A 20699-nucleotide genomic window follows, 5' to 3' on the forward strand; every position below is an offset into this window, starting at 1 on the left:
ATAAATTAGTGCCCTAACTGTTTTTGAATGGTATCCACATTAAGGATATAAAGAGAGGAAGAAGTTTCAGTGAATCTAGGAGAATATAAGTAATGGAAGTTTGTTATATGTCAAAGCAGCAATGAGACAAAATTGCAGATGTTGTTTTCCTACTCTATTGTCTTGGAATTGCACAAGTAACAAAATCCTAAAAGGAAAAAGATTAAACCTTTTCCAACTTCCACCAGTGAAGTTCTATTTGTTGCTGATAATATTCAAAAACCTGTTTAGAAACCGTTAGGAAACCTGTAAAAGAGGATTTTCTTCTCATGTTCATACACAAGAACATTGTTAATTTTATCAGGAAAAATGTTCTATTTTCCTGGCAGAAAGCATTTAATCAGCATACAGATTCTAAAGTATGAATTGATTTATATGCACAGCAATTATTTTAAGCTATTTTTAAATTGCTTTGCTTTCATTCTTCCAAATTTTTAACTCAAACTGAATTTTGGATAACTAAAAAATAGTTTCACATCTTTCTAACTTCAAGGTTCATGTTTCATTCGAACTGACCAGCTTGATGGAGAAACAGACTGGAAACTGAAGGTTGCTGTCAGTTGCACACAAAGATTGCCAGCTTTGGGGGTAAGCATTTTATCTGTTTGCTTTAAAAATATCCTCCATGTGTATCTATATCCCTTTTAGATATGACTGTTAAAATTATTGTAAGTATATATGTAATCGGAAAATATCTGTTACCACAGTTTTATTTTTTTGCAATAAATAAGACATAGGTATTCCACTGAATGCTGAACAAGAAGTTCGTAGTACAAATATTCTTGCTTTTACGCTGAAAAGAAATGGAGATAGAATTGGATTTTTATCTTTCTGCTTAGTGGTTCATACTGTGGTCCACACTCAGAGGTATATATTCTGCAGAAGCTTATCACAGTAGTAGGGTTCTTATCCAGTTGTTATCCTGCAAGTGCAAGTCATTCTTGCCTCGGGAACCATTGCTTTAATCACTAATATTGTGATTTTTTTAAACTTGGGAAAAGTGCTTTTTGTGGTCAATATGCTTTCTGGTCTAACTAGGTGAAAAGTGGAAGTTCATGCAAGGAGGGTTTTCTATGACTTGTCTGAATGTTTACAGGTGTTTTTTTTTCTTGAGTGCATATACATGTCTTAAGTGTAGGTAAATTGGATAAAACTGAAATTGTTAAAAAGGACATAAGAACGAGTATATAAGTATATATTCAAAATAATGACATCTAAAAATGCTTATAGATTTTTTTAAAATATATCCCTTAATGGGATGCTAAATTGTGTTCTATGTTGTGGAGAAGCTTGCTATTCTATAGGAGAGTTGGCTTGTTGTCAAGAGACTTCCTCTGAAAGCATACTCAAGTTACAAGCTTGTGGAAACTTACTTGTACAGAGTTTCTGGTGTTTGGACACTAAGTCCTTTGGGTGTAAAGACAAGAGTATCTTGAGAGGACTTTTCATGTGCCTTCTTAATAGAGCAAATAAGCGTTGGATTATCTGCCAGATCTTAGCAGGACTTTTGCAGCTATTTGTGAATTACGGAGTTGCTGCCACACTGAGGTTAGCCAAAGATAGAGCTCCTTCCTGTGTTCATAGTGGTTTAGCTACTGGTTTCAGGAGGAGGAAAAAACATGGGTTTGTATCTAGAGGATTGGGAATGAGGGATGGAACTGAAGGTTGGTCATGACAGACAGAGATGCCAGATCAGGTGTCAGAAGGTAGTTCTAATGCAGGAATTGACTTTAATTAGTATTGTATAACCTGCAGTTGAATTCATTACTTGTAATAATGTCTCTTCTGTCAGTTTCTGCCATTTAATCATTGGCCCATTGAATCATTTTTACCATTTAATCATATGTTTTATTCATAAAAAAATGTTTCTTCACATCTCTTTGAGACACAGATGCATTCATTCGTCTAAAATTGAGTCAATTTCCTATCTTTGACTTTTTTTTAATGCTTTTCAGATAGTTTATAACTGTGTGCAATATAGCTATTCTTTAATTCTTCTTCATTTTGGAAGTATCACTTACTGTGCTTGTTGAATGCACCTCTTCCTGCAGAGAAGAAGACTAGTACAACAGAGAATTGTTGTGGTGTAACAGGGCTGCTCTCTAGCTTCTTATCTCTCAGCCTGTATGTATATTCAGGATTTGCCCATCCCAGGTGCAGAATCTGGCACTTGCTCATGTCAAGCTTCATATTGTTGGTGACTGTCCAGCCCTCTAATTTGTAAAAATGTCTCTGCAAGGCCTCTTTATCCTTGATGGAGTCAACAGCTCCTCCCAAGTAAATGTTTGTCTTGCAGCTGTTTACAGAAAATAAATTGGAAATGATTGAAGTTGGGGAGTTTGCTTTTTAATGGTAGGACATGCAGCCTCAAATTTGTGCAGAAGTGAAGGCTGCTTCAAGTGGTGGTGGTTTGGGACATGGAGGGGAGGGAGGGGCAATGTATTACAGAAATTACTCGTGCAACTTGGGAACAGCATACAAGTCAACTGTCCAATATATTAGCCATTCCTTCCTTAGTTGTTTCTGTTTGCTGCTTCTGTTAACTTAACTCCTGCTGATCCCTTTTCATGAGCTGTAGATGACAATCTGAATTCAGATAATCAGATGCAGTTTATCACTTAACACAAAGTTTCCCTATCTAGCAGCAGCAAATGGAAGCCACCAAGCAGCTGATGTGCCCTTACACTTTCCCACATTCACATAGCTGTTTACTTGGCAGAAAGCATCATACAGAGTGTCATGCAGACTACCTCCTGATTTCTCTACTGGAAATGGTTTAGTCAAACCATTGACACTTGGTGGTTCCCTCACTCTCATCACTATAACACTGTGTCCCAAAACATTATTTTCAGAGAAGATTGATTTTACATTAGGCTTATAATTCTGACCTCCAGGTAATAGGGAATGTTTGGGATTTTATCTTCAATGAAATTATTTGAAGTGTCTGCTTTTTAGCTGGTCTTGGATCGCTTGCAGTGCTTCACTCTAAAGTTCCATCTGTCTCGGTATTGTTTTGGGGAAATGGTAGCCTAATGCCTAAAAATGTAAATATTTTTTAGGGGATCCTATATCTTTCACAGAAGGTAGAGCCCAACATATATCCCAGAAGGATTCTTCCATTCCTGTGGGAAGCATATTAGTATTTCTTTAATTCCTGCAAAGACACTTCTGCCTTTACTGCTTGAGCTATCTGGCATTTTGAGGAAACTGTGTGGATGAGCAACTTCACGAGGTTAGAACAAAGATCTAAGAAAGTGAAATTCAAACTCATATAAAAAATAACATTATTTTTTGTAGTTCCTAGTGCAGTTATAAAAGTGGAAAGATCACTATATATATACACCTTACACATTCATTTTTTGAAGTCAAATTAAAATGCAGTGAGCAGAAATTGTTGAAAAGTTCACAGAATCACAGAATTTCTAGGTTGGAAGAGACCTCAAGATCATCGAGTCCAACCTCTAACCTAACACTAACAGTCCCCACTAAACCATATCCCTAAACTCTACATCTAAACGTCTTTTGAAGACTTCCAGGGATGGTGACTCCACCACCTCCCTGGGCAGCCCGTTCCAGTGCCTCACAACCCTTTCAGTAAAGAAATTCTTCCTAACATCTAACCTAAAACTCCCCTGGCGTAACTTTAGCCCATTCCCCCTCGTCCTGTCACCAGGCACATGGGAGAACAGGCCAACCCCCACCTCTCTACAGCCTCCTTTAATGTACTTATACAGAGCAATAAGGTCACCCCTGAGCCTCCTCTTCTCTAGGCTGAACAAGCCCAGCTCCTTCAGCCGCTCCTCATAGGACTTGCTCTCCAGGCCCCTCACCAGCTTCGTCGCCCTTCTTTGGACCCGCTCAAGCACCTCGATGTCCTTCTTGTAGCGAGGGGCCCAAAACTGAACACAGTACTCGAGGTGCGGCCTCACCAGAGCCGAGTACAGGGGGACGATCACCTCCCTAGCCCTGCTGGTCACAGTGTTTCTGATACAAGCCAGGATGCCGTTGGCCTTCTTGGCCACCTGAGCACACTGCTGGCTCATATTCAGCCGACTGTCCACCATCACTCCCAGGTCCTTCTCTGCCTGGCAGCTCTCCAACCATTCCTCTCCCAGCCTGTAGTTCTGCTTGGGGTTATTGCGCCCCAGGTGCAGGACCCGGCACTTGGCCTTGTTGAACTTCATACAGTTGACCTCAGCCCATCGGTGCAGCCTATCCAGATCCTCCTGCAGAGCCTTCCTACCCTCGAGCAGATCGACACACGCACCTAGCTTGGTGTCATCTGCAAACTTACTGAGGGTGCACTCAATGCCATCATCCAGATCATTGATGAAGATGTTAAAGAGGACCGGCCCCAGCACCGAGCCCTAGGGAACGCCACTAGTGACTGGCCTCCAACTGGACTTGGCTCCATTCACCACAACTCTTTGGGCCCGGTTATCCAGCCAGTTTCTAACCCAACGAAGCGTGCGCCAGTCCAAGCCAAGAGCAGCCAGTTTCTTGAGGAGAATGCTGTGGGAGACAGTGTCAAAAGCCTTGCTGAAGTCAAGGTAGACCACATCCACAGCCTTTCCCTCATCCACCCAGCGCGTCACTTTGTCGTAGAAGGAGATCAGGTTCGTCAAGCAGGACCTGCCTTCCATAAACCCATGCTGGCTGGGCCTGATCGCCTGCTTGCCCTTCAAGTGCCGCATGATGACTCCCAAGAGGATCTGCTCCATGAGCTTCCCTGGTACTGAGGTCAAACTGACCGGCCTGTAGTTCCCCGGGTCTGCCCTCCGGCCCTTCTTGTAGATGGGCGTCACATTTGCTAGTCGCCAGTCAGCTGGGACCTCCCCCGATAGCCAGGACTGCTGATAAATGATGGATAGGGGCTTGGCCAGCTCCTCTGCCAGTTCTCTCAGTACCCTTGGGTGGATCCCATCCGGCCCCATCGATTTGTGCACATCCAAGTGCCGTAGCAGGTCACCAACCAGTTCTTCGTGGATGGTGAGGGCCACATCCTGCTCCCCGTCCCCTTCCACCAGTTCTGGGTACTGGGTATCCAGAGAGCAACCGGTTTTGCCACTAAAGACTGAGGCAAAGAAGGCATTGAGCACCTCTGCCTTTTCCTCATCTCTTGTAACTAAGTTTCCCCCCGCATCCAGTAAAGGATGGAGATTCTCCCTAGTCCTCCTTTTTGTGTTGATGTATTTATAAAAGCGTTTTTTGTTATCTTTAACAGCAGTAGCCAGATTGAGCTCCAGATGAGCTTTGGCCTTCCTAATCTTGTCCCTGCACAGCCTCGCTACATCCTTATAGTCCTCCTTAGTGGCCTGCCCAATTTTCCAAAGATTATAAACCCTTTTTTTCCTCCTAAGCTCAAGCCACAATTCTCTGTTGAGCCAGGCTGGTCTTCTTCCCCGCTGGCTCATCTTTGGGCACATGGGGACAGACCGCTCCTGCGCCATTAGGATTTGCCTCTTAAAGAGCGCCCAGCCTTTCTGGACCCCTCTGCCCTTCAGAACCGCCTCCCATGGGACTCCACCAACTAGTGTCCTGAGCAGCCCAAAGTCAGCCCTCCGAAAGTCCAATACAGTGGTTTTACTGGTTCCCTTCCTGGCCCCGCCAAGAATAGTGAACTCCACCATTTCGTGGTCACTCTGCCCAAGACAGCTCCCGACAATCACATCCTCCACCAGTCCTTCTCTGTTTGTGAAGAGAAGGTCTAGCAGGGCACCATCCCTGGTAGGTTCACTAACCAGCTGCGTCAGGAAGCTATCTTCCACTTTCTCCAGAAACCTCCTAGACTGCTTCCTCTGGGCTGTGTTGTGCTTCCAGGCTATGTCAGGGAAGTTGAAGTCCCCCACGAGTACAAGCGCCGACGAATTCGCAACTTTTGTCAGCTGCCTGTAGAACTCCTCATCCGTCTCCTCATCCTGGTTCGGCGGTCTATAGCAGACCCCGACCAGGACACTAGCCTTGTTGTCCCTGCCGATCCTAACCCAAAGGGACTCGATCTTGTCATTCCTAGCCTCGAGTTCTACAACATCGAAAGACTCTCTAATATAGAGAGCCACGCCGCCACCCCTTCTGTGCTGCCTGTCCCTTCTGAAGAGCCTATAGCCAGGCATCGCAGCACTCCAGTCATGAGACTGGTCCCACCAGTCTTGGCAACCAAGTCGTAGCCTGCCCGCTGCACGATGGCTTCCAGCTCCTCCTGTTTGTTACCCATGCTGCGTGCATTGGTGTAGATGCACTTCAGCTGGGCCTTTACCTTATCCTCCGGCCTTGCCATTGCTCCCCCTGGCACAGCCCCAACAATCCTTGCTTCAGCCCCATCCCCCTTCTTACCTAGTTTAAAGCCCTATCAATGAGCCCCGCCAGCTCCTGGCCCAGGATCCTTTTTCCCCTAAAGGATAGGGACCCGTCTACGGCCATCAGACCAGGTGCTGAGTAAACTGCCCCATGGTCGAAAAACCCAAGATTTCTGCGTAGGCACCAGCCCCGGAGCCACGTGTTTAACAGGTGGGCTTTCCTCGTCCTCTCCGTACCCCTCCCTGTCAACGTAGGGATGGACGAAAATACTACCTGCACTCCTGCTCCGTCCACTAACCGTCCCAGCCCCCTAAAGTCTCTTTTGATAGCCTTCAGGCTTCTGTCATCAATGTCATCACTACCTGCCTGGACTATCACAAGAGGATAATAGTCTGAGGGGCGTACCAGGTTGGGGAGCTTCCTGGCAACGTCCCTGACCCTGGCCCCAGGGAGGCAGCAGACTTCCCTACGGGTAGGGTCAGGCCGACAAATAGGGCCCTCTGTCCCCCTAAGGATAGAGTCTCCCACGACAATCACCCTTCTTTCTTTCTTGGTGGAGGCAGTCCTGATGCGTGGAGTCGACCTCCTCGCCCTAGGCATCCTCCTGGGTACACTTTCTACCTCTTCCTCAGTTGCTGTTGATCTCTCATTCTCCAGGGCCTCAAACCTGTTGCATAAGGGCACCTGGGAAGGTGGGGCTGGAAGGGGAGGGCATTGCCTGCCATGTCGCGCAGGGACCTGTTTCCATTCCTCCTCAACTCCCAGATCCCCTCCCTCTGCCCGACGGCGACAGGGCAGGGGGTCCACCCCCGTTTGGGGTGTCTCACCCCGGTACCTCTCCTTGAGGCCCTGCAGGGAGTTGCTCCAGAAGTCTATCTCCCGCTCACATTCCCTGATGGCCCTCAGCCTCTCCACCTCCTCCTTGAGCTCCGCCACCATGCGGACCAGGTCATCCACTTGCTCACATCTCACGCAGGCAGCGTCTCTGCCTCCCGCCGACGGCAGCAGTAGGCTCTGACACTTCAGTTGAAGCAGCTTTGTTAAAAATAAGGATAATTTGAACAATCTATTTCAGGTAGTCTTCACCCTAGGCTTCTGCAGTCACCTCTGTTGCAGAAAACTCTTACAACTTTAAAAAATGATAATAAAAACAAAAAGGCAGAAAAGTTGCTTTCCAAGAAACTTGAAAACACTTGTATGCTTACTTTTGTTCCTGACTTGAAAATTCAGTGATTACAGTGATTCAGTTTTACAGTGATTATCTTGCTAATCTGTGCAGTGTGTAACAGGGGCATGTGCTTTTGGATAGCCTTGGAAGTACTGTTAGTGAAACTTGTTGGGTTTTGGAGCAGTCTAGCAAAGGACTGAGCTTTGTGTTCCAGTCTTGGATCAACTTTGGTTCTCTTTTTCTGTACAAAGAGTTGGAAGACTCAGGCAATGATCCTTCTTCTGCTAAAAGAAACTGTTAGAGAAGTGGTCCTCCGTTCATTTACATTTTGCTGTACAAGGTGGGCAGTGCATTATCCTATTTGCTCAAAAACTAAATGACATGATAAAAATAAGACATTTCAGTTAAGGAACACCTGTGTAACTGTTTTTTTATTTGTTTGTTTTGTGTGTGTGTGTGTGTTTTGTTTTGTTTTTTTGTTTTTGTTTTGTTTTGTTTTTGTTTTTAATCAGGTCATTAATGAGAAGTACTGTGGTTTAAGTAATTTTTTGAAAAATGAACCTTCTCAAATGCCAATTCACTTATATACAATAAATACCTGTTTCTATCAGTTCTGTATAATTCTGTCAAACAGCATTGCCACTTTCATAGCCACTAGGCTACTAAACTTTTATTGTACACATGATAATTTATACATTTCAAAATGTTTATACAATCAAAACAAACAACACCCCCCCCCCGGGAATGGTTCTCCTGTGCAATAATTCTTGCTTGCCACCTGCTGGGCCGCTGGTGAAATAGCTGTGGCAATGTGACACTTGAGGGCCCTTCCTTCGTTTTTTTCCAGATGATCTCAAACTAAGTGGAGGTTTTTTCTGTGTAAGGATTGATGCAGAGTTTCACATCACAGGTGTATGCTGGTTTTTGGTAAATTCAGAATTAGTTGAAAGACACACTAAAGAAAACGGGTAGAGCACGGTATGTTGCATGGCTACAAAGAATTAGAAGAAGAACCCGAAGTTCTTTTAGTGTTGTCCATTTCGAATAAGTGAAACGGTTGAATTCAGTACTGCCTTTGAACTGGAGTAAGTGCCCATATTTGTATGGTCAGGTTCAAAAATGAGTCTGATGAAATTTATAACTGCTAAATCACTGACCAGGTTCTAATCACAAATAGAACCTGCTTAGAAGTGCAGAGTGGTGTAGGATGCTGTCTCTGAGGTGAGGCAGTTTGCCCTCAGAGTCTCGGGGGCTGGTGTTGTGTTCTTTTTTCCCGTGTCCCCTATCCCCTCTGCTATGGTGGATCAAATAGTTCCAACTAACCTTCTGTTCTAATGTAGCAGTTGTTCATTATAGTAGTAGTTTTCCTGATTTCCAGGGACTCTTCCCATATTAACTCCTATTACAGTGTCCTTTCCATGTGCTTGTAGGGTATTTTCAAAGCTGAGGCTTAACGTTTATTTTTGCATATTAAAATATATTTTTAGTAATTTAAGAGAACGTCTGCAAGTTGAGCATAGAGTAGACTAAACAATTTGGTAATATATTTGGCAAATATATGCTCCATATTTGCTGTACATTTTGATTTCTTTAGTTACTGGACATAAAGGTGGTGAGTATCTTGTGCTGGCATGAGCTGTCAGTCACACCATTAGAGCAGCATTGTAACCTTACCCACTGTGACACCCAGAATAAATAAACCTCCAGACCATCAGAGCTTTTCTTAAAGAACAGATGACACCACCAAGGCGATCAGTACAGATTTTGTTGTCTTTCTAAAGCACTTAATGTGATCAGAGAATTAAAATTTCAACAAGTCATCTAATGATGGCTGAGTTGCAAATACTGTGACACCTAGATTAGGTTTCTTGCAATTTCATAGTTATAGGTGGGGCAGTTTTTCTAGCAATCTGCACATTCTGAGGCATTCTTCTCTAGCTTATGTGATCAAGTAAATTTATTAACAGCAATGAGGTCACTGTAATTTTCAATAAATGTTGACTTGCTGATTTATATCAGAAGATCCATACAGCAGTAAACAATAGCATTTACATTTAATTAGTTTTATTGAACCAAAGGCAATTTTATTTGTAATGAACTACATGTTATGATTAAGAATGTATTTTAATGATCTTTAAGTAAGGTGAACAAATGTTGCCCTTGACCTAATACAGGAGATTTTTCTGTTATTGATAACTTTAGGATGATTTGTAAATTACTGTTGTGAAATGCAAAATAGAACATTTTCATTATAGTACCATCAAGTCATTTCCTGACTTTCAGCGAAAAGGATAAAATGCTTTCTTTTTTTTTAATTATTATTTTTGAGTTACAGATAATGAAATACATTATTTCATCATGTCTTTTTATTTTTAATCTCATCTACAGTTAATAAAAATAACATTTTATTGCTTGAGATTTAGGTCTTTCATGTTCTTTCTTTAATCTAGAATTGTTAATGATCCCCTGGTTCAAGTGATTTTTTTTTTCCTTAAGTAAAAAAATCTGAGGTCATTTGCCCTCGCTGTTTCCTAAAAGCATCCTAATTTTGGATGTACAATCCTATTTCCATTGAATGTATTGGTAGTACTAACTGGCTTCAGTGAACCAGTGGTTCAGCGTTCATAACATGAAAATAATTTTTTGATAAAGCTGAATTTTATGTAGACCAAGCTCCTAGTTAGTTAAATCATTAATAAAAAGTAGTTCTCTTTTTAAAAATAAACTAAATCTCTTTTAGAGGCTATACAGGGCAATGACACAGCCTAACCAGGCAAATTTTGCTTGACCAGTGAGCTGAAGTTTTATTTACATGTAGCATTGTGTACAAATCTTGATGCCTCCTTTTTAAACTACCATTGTGATTTCTTTCAAGACTTTGAGATGAGAATTGCGCTACTGGGAAAGCAACACTGTATGAAGGAACATCTTTGTACTCCTACCTTTATTGTAGAATGTAATTCATATGTAAATGTCAGTCTTCTATAAATCATATCATTCTTTGGTCTTGTCTTAAGAGACTTCAGCTTCTTTATTTTACTGGCCTGAGAATGATATCCATTCGGTGTACAGAACATGGGTCTACTGAAAAAAATGTCCTTTTCCGTTTCCCCCAGTAATGAAAAAATACTTAAGAAAATTTCTGAGCGTATGTAATACTCTTCTATAACTTCTTTCTACCCCTCATGAATGAAAAAGCAATGAACTACCACCTCAGTTTTCTCCTAGAGTATTTTTATATATTTTTTTTCATTTCTTTAACAAAAAAGCATGCACCCTTGGAGTACTCAGCTAGTTCTAGTTTGTGGCATTCTAGAATAATTGCAGATTTCAGTTCTTCATCAAGATATGTGGGGTTGAGCTGAAATTCAAAAAGAAAAAAGGAAAACATGAAAAGTCTAGGTGTTAAATCAGAAATACAAAAGAACTAAAACATAAAAAGACAAGATGTGAAAGGAATGTGGTAGAATTTTTTACATTTAAAATTTAACAAGGGAGGACATCACAATAGAAGCAAGTACCTATATGAGGCCTGGAAAGCAGGAAAAAATATTACTGTACAAATGCCAGTGTACTTAAAAGGGTGGTTATTTCTGCTTCTTTTTATTCTAATGTTGTTTCCCACTAAGTCATTCTTTGAAAAGAGAGAAGTTCTTGGTTGACGCATTTCACTAGCAGTTTTTATTGTGTATAGGAGTATGTGTGTGGTATTAGTTTTCTGCTGTACTATCCACTACTGAGAGTCTTTATTTTTCTTTGCATAATAAAGCACATAATAGCCCAGATTAGCTGAGTTGTAGGTGATAACAGATTGGAAAGAAGTGAATGATGAAGATATAGGACACCATGTGTATTAGTTTCATATGAATTATTTCTTTTGAAGCTGATGAAAGTAGATTGGAAGAACAAGGATGCAATGAATGAAACTTAATGTGAAAGACTACAATAAGTGACTAATATTTTAAAGACAAATATAATTTGTGAGAGTTAATGTTCAGATTTAATTCATTTTTATAACATACATTAAATAAAGTTTGTTTTTTCAAGGTATGAAGTAAGAAATTTCTTGTCTACAGAATATAAACTGAAATACAAACTAATGATTTAGACAACTACACATTTTTGAACTTAAGTCAAACATGCTTGATAAACGTGAACTATCAAGATTAAAAAAAAGATTCACTCATACCTTGAAAAGTGAAAATCTGTATTCAGAAATCAATTGTCATTTTATCAGAGTAATAAAAGGACACAAGCGTGTAGATTTTAAGGCACATACGTGGACAATTGCTCCTTTAATTTTGTATTGTTCAAATAGTTTTATTCAAATTTGGGGAGGGGTGTTATATTCAAATTATGAATAGAAAATGGCATGATTTTAAAAATAGCTATATTTGAGCCAAGGTGTGTCTACACATCCGTAAAAGAGGCTGTAAAATTAATTCTGCTTTTGAAGACAGCACATTCTATCTTACATGAACAGGGTATTATAGCATCTTCTCTTCAGAGAATGAATCTTAGGGCTGATTAGCCTTTTGCAAGATTCATTCAGTAATAAAGGATGTAAGTAACCCAAATAATAGGAACTACATGCAGTGAGAAGATAGACACCCTTGTATTTCATCACAGGTTGAGATTCTTATGCTGGCTGAGTATCGGTATAGAGCATCTTCTCTTCTTCGGAGTTGTATTGTGTGACCATACATGAGAATTATACTTAAGCTGAAATCTCACTTGCTCCATCAAACCATCAACACTTTCTTAAAGCGTCTGGAGTTTTTCGTGGGTTGTCTGCAGATGTGTATGCTGAGTGATCAGCGTTAAGGAGGATTTAAATCAAGTTCATTGCTTGACCTTGTATTCTGTTGGCTTTTTGCTCTAGAAAAGTATTTTGTTTCTGGTTTAATTTTAAAAAGAAAAAAAAAACACTTTATTTTTAAATCAACAAATATACAGAAAACATTTTTAAGACAGGCTCTTCGAAAAAATAAATTTTATAAAATTTCGAACTCATAAAACAGTTTGGTTTGTGAAATATCAACACAGAATACCATTTTGGATCTCTTTTCTTTATATCAAGATATACTCGAAAACCACATGTTTATTGGATAAAACTTTATTGAATTTAACTTGGAGTGGTAAGGGTCATAAATTGAAATCTTTGCCATGAAAAGTTTCTTTAAAATAGTTGATTAAATTTAAAAACTAGTAAATACATTAATCTGTTTTACAGGATCTCTTTTCAATCAATGCTTATGTTTACGCTCAGAAGCCACAGCTGGATATTCACAGTTTTGAGGGTACCTTCACACGGGTAAGTAGTGTCTATAAAGACAGTTGTACTCCCCTCTCTCCCATTTCTCAGTGTGAAACTTACATTTAGTACTGAAATGTATTGAGTCTTTACTAAGCATTACAGGAGTATATCCATGTTCTTGCCATGGAAATGCTTCATGTCAAGGTATTTTGTTAAATATGTATTGCAGAAAGCTAATACAAATAGAATATCTGGAAAATAAAAACCAGAATCTGAGAACGGTGTATTTGTTGACATCACAATAATCTTATATGAGACCATTTCTGTAGTAGCATTTATTGTTTATCTCCAGGCATCTAATGTTTTATTCATATGTCAAAGAAGTGTCAAGTTGAATGTATTCAGTAGCCTCAGACAATGCAACTGATAGTTTATGTGCAATACAAACGTGTCTTGTTTAACAGGGTTTCTTTGATTTTCCTTGTGAAGTTCAAGTACCTTAAAAAATGAAATAAAACTAAAAGTTACTTAATGGGAGCTTTACTAAATCTTTTTTCCAGCTATATATTGAAGACCAACTATGATAACTTTACAGTCATTTTTGTGATGTTTTTGCTGTTATTTTCAGAAGGTGGCTTGCTAAAGTTAACCCTTTAAAGTGAGCTGTCTAAGCAGCTGATTTAAACAAAACAAAACAAAAAAAAACTTTAGAGGTTTTTAGTTTTATCTGTGATATTAGCAGATGCAGTGATTGTTTTGGTTATTTTATCTACACTTAACTGTTAGTTGACTCATTCCTCTCGATAATATGTTTCTAAAATAATTTGAGAGAATTAACTACAACAGGAGGGAGAGAGAAGGGTTTTTTTACCCAAGTGACTTGAATTGGTAATAGATTTTGTTCAGTAATTGAAATTCCAGTTCCCAGTTCTAAGTACACTGATGAGATATTGCAGTTGTTGGCTCTCAAAGACCAATTTATACCAGTTATATAGTTCATGTAGCCTACAAAGTAAATGTCATTTGCCCATAACTTACTGAAGCTGTAAGCAACAGTGTTTACTTAAACCTTGTATTGACCAATTGTTCAAATGAAACTTCTCTTAACAGCTGTAAAATTATTTCTATCCCAAGAGCTAAGCATATACTTTTCTAAATATAAATTGAACTCCACAGAGCCTTTTTAACAGTTCCAGTTTGTGTAATTGAGACATTGGGAAATGATGACTAAACAGTTGCTCCCTGTTGTGGGTTCCATTTGTACATGTAATAAGAGCTGTATGATTCCAGCATCCCTGATACGTGTAAATAACCATGATGTACTTAGCTTTCAGGATTACATGTTTTGGACTGCTTAAGTAGGAAGGGTAGTTTAAATTGCATTTCTATATGCATGCATCTGAGGGCAGCGTCCTCAAATTTGGTTCATAGTGGATCACACTATTCACTATTCATATTTTTAGAAACCTTTTCTTTGTGTTAACTCTGTACCTCATGCATAGTAAAATTTGGCACTGTATTGCTTTAGGACACTTTCCTACTGATTTATCTTTCCACTTCTGCTGTGAGCCCTTACTTGTTACACTAAATCAGTTTTTGCATCTAATCCCTATTTTATATTAAGGTAAAAAAGAAAAAAAAGTAGTGTGCTTAGTGATGCTAATGTATACATTTTTCCTACTTAGGTGTTGATGTTCAAAGAATTCTTGCAAGGGTAGGTTGACAGGGTAATAGCACATTGATTTTTCTTTTTTTTTTTTGCCATTATGAAGACAGAGTACTAACAATATAGGAGACAAGCTTAGATAATTTCAAAAAGTGCATGACCATAAAACAAAACAAAAAACAAACTTAGGTGCACAGCTTTAGAATTTTTATGTGGGAGCATCTTCTACCTAAGTATTCCTATGTGAGAAATATATTCACAGCTAACCTGATAGCTGATCAAAGATACCTTCTGCAGTACACCTGCATAACCAAATCAGGAGGAGCTGAAATTCCACTGTACATCTATTGATGTCTACCAGTTTCACATGAAGTCATTTCTTGTTGTCCTCCATAGATTTTGATGCATCATATATACTGACTGCATGAAAGTGAGTGTGTGTGTTTGCATGGACATGTGGGAAGGATCATGTCAGGCCCTTAAACAACATATGTTAATTCTCCTCCTTCTCTCCCCTCTTCTAGATTCCCTATCAAGAAACAATAGATGAACTGTACTTGAGTTCTCTGAAAATGTGAGAGATCGTTTTACTTGTTCTCAGAGCATCTTCTCTGTCTTGGCTGAGTTTATTTTGAAATAGTTGTGCACAGAATAGGGATTTGCAGATGTAACTACTAGAGTATCGCTTAACTGATGCTACTATGTAAACATGATAAATTAGGAAGCTATTTCATTGATTCTGAAAAATTATGAAGAAAACATTTGGCTGTAGAAAGAGAATAAAATACAGCCATACGTCTTAATCCAACTTTTCTGTTGGAGTCAAGAGAGTATTCTAGAGTATTGCATCAGTGTGTAGTGGCATGCCCAGTTTTATTTACCTTTTCCTTACAGCTTCTGCCCAAAATCATGAAAGTTGTCTCTCCAACTTTTGACCTCGTTTGGTTTTCACTTAAGTTTGGGTCCTTCTTCCATCATTCCTGTAAGAATCTTTTGTGTAATTTCTCCTATACTGCAGTTCTGCATTGTCACCTCACACTCTTCATTTACTTTGGAAATTTTATTTTTTTTTTCAGTCCAGGAGAAATGCCAGAGAACTGATTGGTTTGAATTTTAGTTTATCCACTATAGTAACATGTTTTTTTCCTGTGGTATAGAACTATCTGGTGTCATTTTTCCAGCACATTGCCTTGTAGCTCAGATGTTAAAAACAAACTAATAAAAAAACTCTCATAGTGCAAACCTGTTGCATGTAGCTGTTGACACTGGGGAAAAATACATACAGAGATGTGAGAATTTTCATACAGAAAATTGTGTATTCAATTATTGGCAGAATTTCTTGCTTTGAGCCAATTAAGCAGATGTTTTCTTGGTTATTTATTTTGTATCTATATGTATTTTAGTAGAAAGAATGCAGGTTCATTATTTAGTTATGTTTTCTTAGAGAATTACCCCTTTGAAGCAATTGTTGTGTTCCTTTCACCGAATGGAATGGTATCATGTTTTCCAATTTCTTTTTTCTTACCTTCCTTATGCAGCTACTGACAGCCTTACAGAAAGTGAGAATAGGGAGTTCATGGGTATGGAAGCTAATCTGCAAGTACGAGGAATGTAGCAAGAATAATAATTAATAATAGTAGTAATAATCCCATTAATGAATAACAATTCCAATTAATGTGGGATTGGGGTGGCCAATGCAACTAAACTAATGCCTATTCTAACACTTTGCTATAAAAGTTGTTGTTGGTTGTCAGTGCTGCATCCTGCCAGCTAGGAATAGGAACAGAAAAAGTCTGATGGAAGTGATACCCTGGTTCTTTCAATGATTAGGTTATTTGGTTTTGAAGGTATCTGTCATTCTCAGGAAACTTTTCTTACAAGTATCTTACTACAGTAGATAAACTAAAAGGCTTTGGAAACCTTTTAGATTGCAACTTGCAAATTGTCATGTCCCTTGGTCAGCTTTGGTGAGCTGGATTGTGAGTTCAGGACTGAGAGTAGAGTTCATTCAGTTTTTATGTCACTGGTCATCTGTTCCTTTTTCTCTGCATATGCAAGAGTTGTAAGAGTTATCTCCTAGAATAGGAACTGTGGACAATTTCAACATCCGTTATCAATACTGTACATAATTTCAAAACCTGAGCCTAAATATAAAGCTTGAATGCAGGACCAAACTGCTCTGCTCTGGTTACAAGTTTAATTCAGAATTTAAAGACCTATTAACATACAGCTACCAAATGAAATTCCACCCAGGTAGACCTTAAGTGGAAGCTTGATTAGCTGGACAAAGAAATCCCTTTATGTCAAATTTCTGCTCCTAGAGAGAGTAATAGTTAGTTTACCCCTAAACCATACACTGTTCTGCCAGCTGTAGTTGTGTCTGAAAATTTTCAGATGCATTTCTCCTTATCATAGACCTGGTTTTGTTCAGAGCCTTGGTCTCTTCCTTGTTTATGTAATTACCATCTCCTCCACTCCCAGCCCCCAAAATAGAAATAATCTGAAATTGCTGAACTCATAACCCATAGGTATATTTTTTATTTCTTTGTTTGAACAAATGAAAAATAGGGTTAAATTTTCCACCATTTGTGTGTGGAAGGTATGGAATTTTGTAAATTGCATGAACTGTAGAAAGGTGGAGCTGTTGGATGAGGGCATAATGGCTTGAAAGGATCATAAGGAAATGTGCAGAAGTTAGCTTATCTGCCAAACCACTCTGTTATTGGGTATGATGTCAGTAGAAATAGATTTAGCTCTTCGGATGTTAACCTATTTTGAACTACCTAAGGGAGATGTTTCACAAATCTTGCAGCAGGTAGACATAGGACAAGTGGATTTTTCTTGGCTGTGTTGTCAGCTCTTTGTGATCGCTGAAGGGCTTTTGATTGCTTCTTATAACATGGAAGAGCTTCATAACTCAGTGTCTTGACATCTACTAACTGAAGGATACACTTAAGGCAAAATAATAATTTCCTAGCTCAGTATCCTATTCCTCACAGTTGCCAGAAGCAGACTGCTGACAAAATAGAATAAGAAACAAGGTAAAAAGATGATAATACTTCCTCAGAAGATTTTTCTGTCTTTTAACAACTCATGATGTGGGAACTTCCTAAGTCAGTGTTGGTTTCTCTAAGTAACCCACAATGAACTTCCCTTCTTTTAACTTACCCAGTCCCCTCTTGAATCTGTGTAGCCTTTTAGCATTGACACGGGAAGAAGTTCTAGAGGTTAATTACATATTTTATGAAAAGCAATTGCCAGTTTTAATTTTGCTGACACATTAATGACCTTCTTGTTTTTGAAAGAGACAGCAATATCTATCCTGCCTTCCTGCCTTGCCCATTTCATAGATGTCTGTTATTTCCGTAATTAAAGAGTTCAAATTTATTTAGTCATAACTAGTATGGAATCTACTTGGACTATATGCTTTGACCATGAACAGTTTCCAGTTCCTTTTATTTTCTGTTTAGAATGAAGGTTGTGGAAGAGGAATTTGGAGCCTACGTACTTAAGATGTGGCTAAACCATGTATTCTTTGTACTGGCATGATATTTTTGATTTTATTCTCTTTTTCTATCCTAGTAATTCTAAGCATTCAGCTTGTTCTTTATTGAGTTAGTATTTTTAGTAGATTTGTAACAACCTCAGAAGCTGCTTTCTGAGTAGTTACAATCAGCTCAGAGCTCATTACTTTGAATTCAGGATGTGTTTTGTGTGCATAACTCTACGTTTTGAAGTAGGGAATTTCATCTCTCCACTTTCGTAGGGGGATTGATACTTTTTTTTTCTTGCTCTGTTACCACATTAGTCATTCCTGTTCTGGAGTAATGATGAAACAGCTTGAGTCCTGGTACAGTATTCTGTGGAACTCCACTGATGGCCTCTCTTCGCTGGAGCAGGGTGGGGGGAACAGGAAAAAAGCATTATTTTTTTTTTTATCTACCCTGAGTTTTAAATACTTAAACTGCTCTTCTATTTATGCATAGAATTGGTCTTCAGGGTCAGCTCTGATAAAATGCATAATCCTTACATGCTTGCTGGTAACTCCTCTGATGAACCCTAGCATGATATGCTCCTTGAGGTACAATAATGACTTCATACAAATAAAAGCATTTTTCTTTCATGCCTGTATATTTGTTTTCAGTTAACCTAGTGATTTAATGAGAAACTCCACAAATTTCTTGATTAGAATACTTAAGCAGAGTTTCCTTTTTTTTTTTCTCCAGTTTGTGAAGAAATATAGAAATAAAAATGAAGCAGATGAAACAGTTTGAATTACGCAGAATAGTTTGTAGATTTAAAAAATACTAATCAGGGTTAGCATGTCTTTTGCTTACTAAAAACAGTCTGTGCATCTCAAGGCAAGCTGTGTGAAATTAAGACTCCTGTTTGTGCTAGTCAAAGTGTCAGCCTCCCACTCACTCTTGCTACAAAAGCCCAATCATCCTTGTGTACCAGCAGTGCCTTCTGACAATATGAAAGAATGTCAGGAAAGCTTTTCTGTTAGCTTTAGCAATTCCTGAAAAGCCTGAGATGGGAATAAAATAATTCCGTGTCTGTTTTCAACTCATATGGCCAGTCTACCTCCTATTGCTAGCCTTGTTGAAACAGATTTTGAAACCTCTAAATGAATTATATATGTGGATTTAAAATGGCTTGTATATTGAAAAATACGTATGTTGAAACAACATTCACATGTGTAAAAGGCAATCTTTCCACCAACTGCCATGTCTCAGGCAGCTACAGTTAGTATTTTGACTGTAGTAGTGGCATCTCCTGAAACACCAGTATTCTGTGGATAATTTCTAATTAGGTATTTATGTCTATGCACTGCCTAGTTAGACTTTCATAAGGCCGAAATAATCACAGAATCTGAATAATCCAAGAGCCATCATCGGTCAAAACAGGAATCTGAGCATTATAAAGTCAGGGCAAATTATTAAAGATACAGTGTATGGATAAAGCTTGTCAAAGGCACTTGTCTCAGAAGAAAGTTACTAGGTATTACAAAGATGACTGGATACTAAAAATCATAATTTTTTGAGCTAGATCAGAATACTTTTCTTATATTAATGTTTCAGTGATCAAGACCTCATACGTTACTAATACAACCAATAATTTTAAATATTGCTATAGCTACTGATCCTGTATACACAAAAGTGTATGTGGGGATTTTTGTTTTTCACAAAGACTTCTTCAAAACAGAGGTGAAAATTTGATATAGGTTTTGATTATTGACCTTATGTAGAACTTGCTGTGCACTTTGGTAGTCAGTGGTCCCCCATTTTCTGTAAAATATTTACCACAATCTGTAATTTGATCAAATGTGCTTGATTATCCTACCTCCTAAAGTTTTCTTTAGTACTAAACAGTTGTAAACAGCACATTGTTTAGTTGTAAACAGCACTCTTCTTATTTTTAACAGGAAGACAGTGATCCAGCAGTTCATGAAAGCCTTAGTATAGAAAATACGTTATGGGCAAGCACTGTTGTTGCTTCAGGTAAGTGCAATATCAAATCTGATAATATATCTAAAAACTTATCTGTGGAAATGTATTCTTATTTTACAATGTGTAATATTAATGGCTTTTGAAAATCTTTATCTGTTTCAGGCTATTAATCTCTTGTTTCCCTCTTGTCTGCCTTCCCATTGGTTTCCTCATGCTACTGAGATTTTCATATCTTTTTAATCCTCCTTAGTAAGTTTTTATACTCAAATCTTGTGGTGTCAGTAGTGTTGTCATTTGTATCCCACTAAAGCTATTGATCTTTTTTCCTTTAATTAAAACTTCAGGTTGTAAAGTGTTCTGTTCAGCTTGCTGTGGATAGGGTCTTGCTGAAAAGCAGGCATGCTTTTGCATGTGGTAATAGATTTTCTTTTATGTAGACTCCACGATGAGGCTAAAGCTTGCTTAAAATCTTTTATCAGGTAAATATTAATCAGAAAGTATTAACCAGTTACAAGGATACATAATTTTAAAACAACATAGTCTAAATATTACTAATGTTTCATATGTCTCTCAAATATTATAAGGAGTTCGTATTAGCTAGATGCTGCATTTGGACCCTGAGCCATTGCAACACTTTTTAAACAGGAGAAAATGGTTTTCATTAATTTGAAAACCATTTTGAAATTTGAAACCATTGAAAACTTTGCTGAGTGTAATAAGACAGAAGGACCGTAGGAAGGAAAAAAGGGCCATGGTTATTGTTATGTACAAAGACTAAAAATAAGGAATTTGGGAAGAGGAACTAGGATTTAAGACCAAGAA

The 20699-nt window shown here is 38.6% G+C and overlaps 1 protein-coding gene across 2 annotated transcripts in view; it reads left to right on the forward strand.

Moving 5' to 3' along the window:
• Nucleotides 1–492: 492 nt before the first annotated feature.
• Nucleotides 493–20699, forward strand: part of LOC140000992 (probable phospholipid-transporting ATPase IIB) — a 97906-nt gene continuing 77699 nt past the window's right edge. For both annotated transcript variants that reach the window (XM_072032112.1, XM_072032113.1), the window contains exons 1-3: nucleotides 493–627; nucleotides 12738–12818; nucleotides 19853–19928. The gene's annotated coding sequence lies outside the window, so the exon portion shown is untranslated. The remainder of the gene's footprint in view (nucleotides 628–12737; nucleotides 12819–19852; nucleotides 19929–20699) is intronic.

Source organism: Anas platyrhynchos, chromosome 36 (assembly GCF_047663525.1).
Source record: "Anas platyrhynchos isolate ZD024472 breed Pekin duck chromosome 36, IASCAAS_PekinDuck_T2T, whole genome shotgun sequence".
NCBI lineage: Eukaryota > Metazoa > Chordata > Aves > Anseriformes > Anatidae > Anas > Anas platyrhynchos.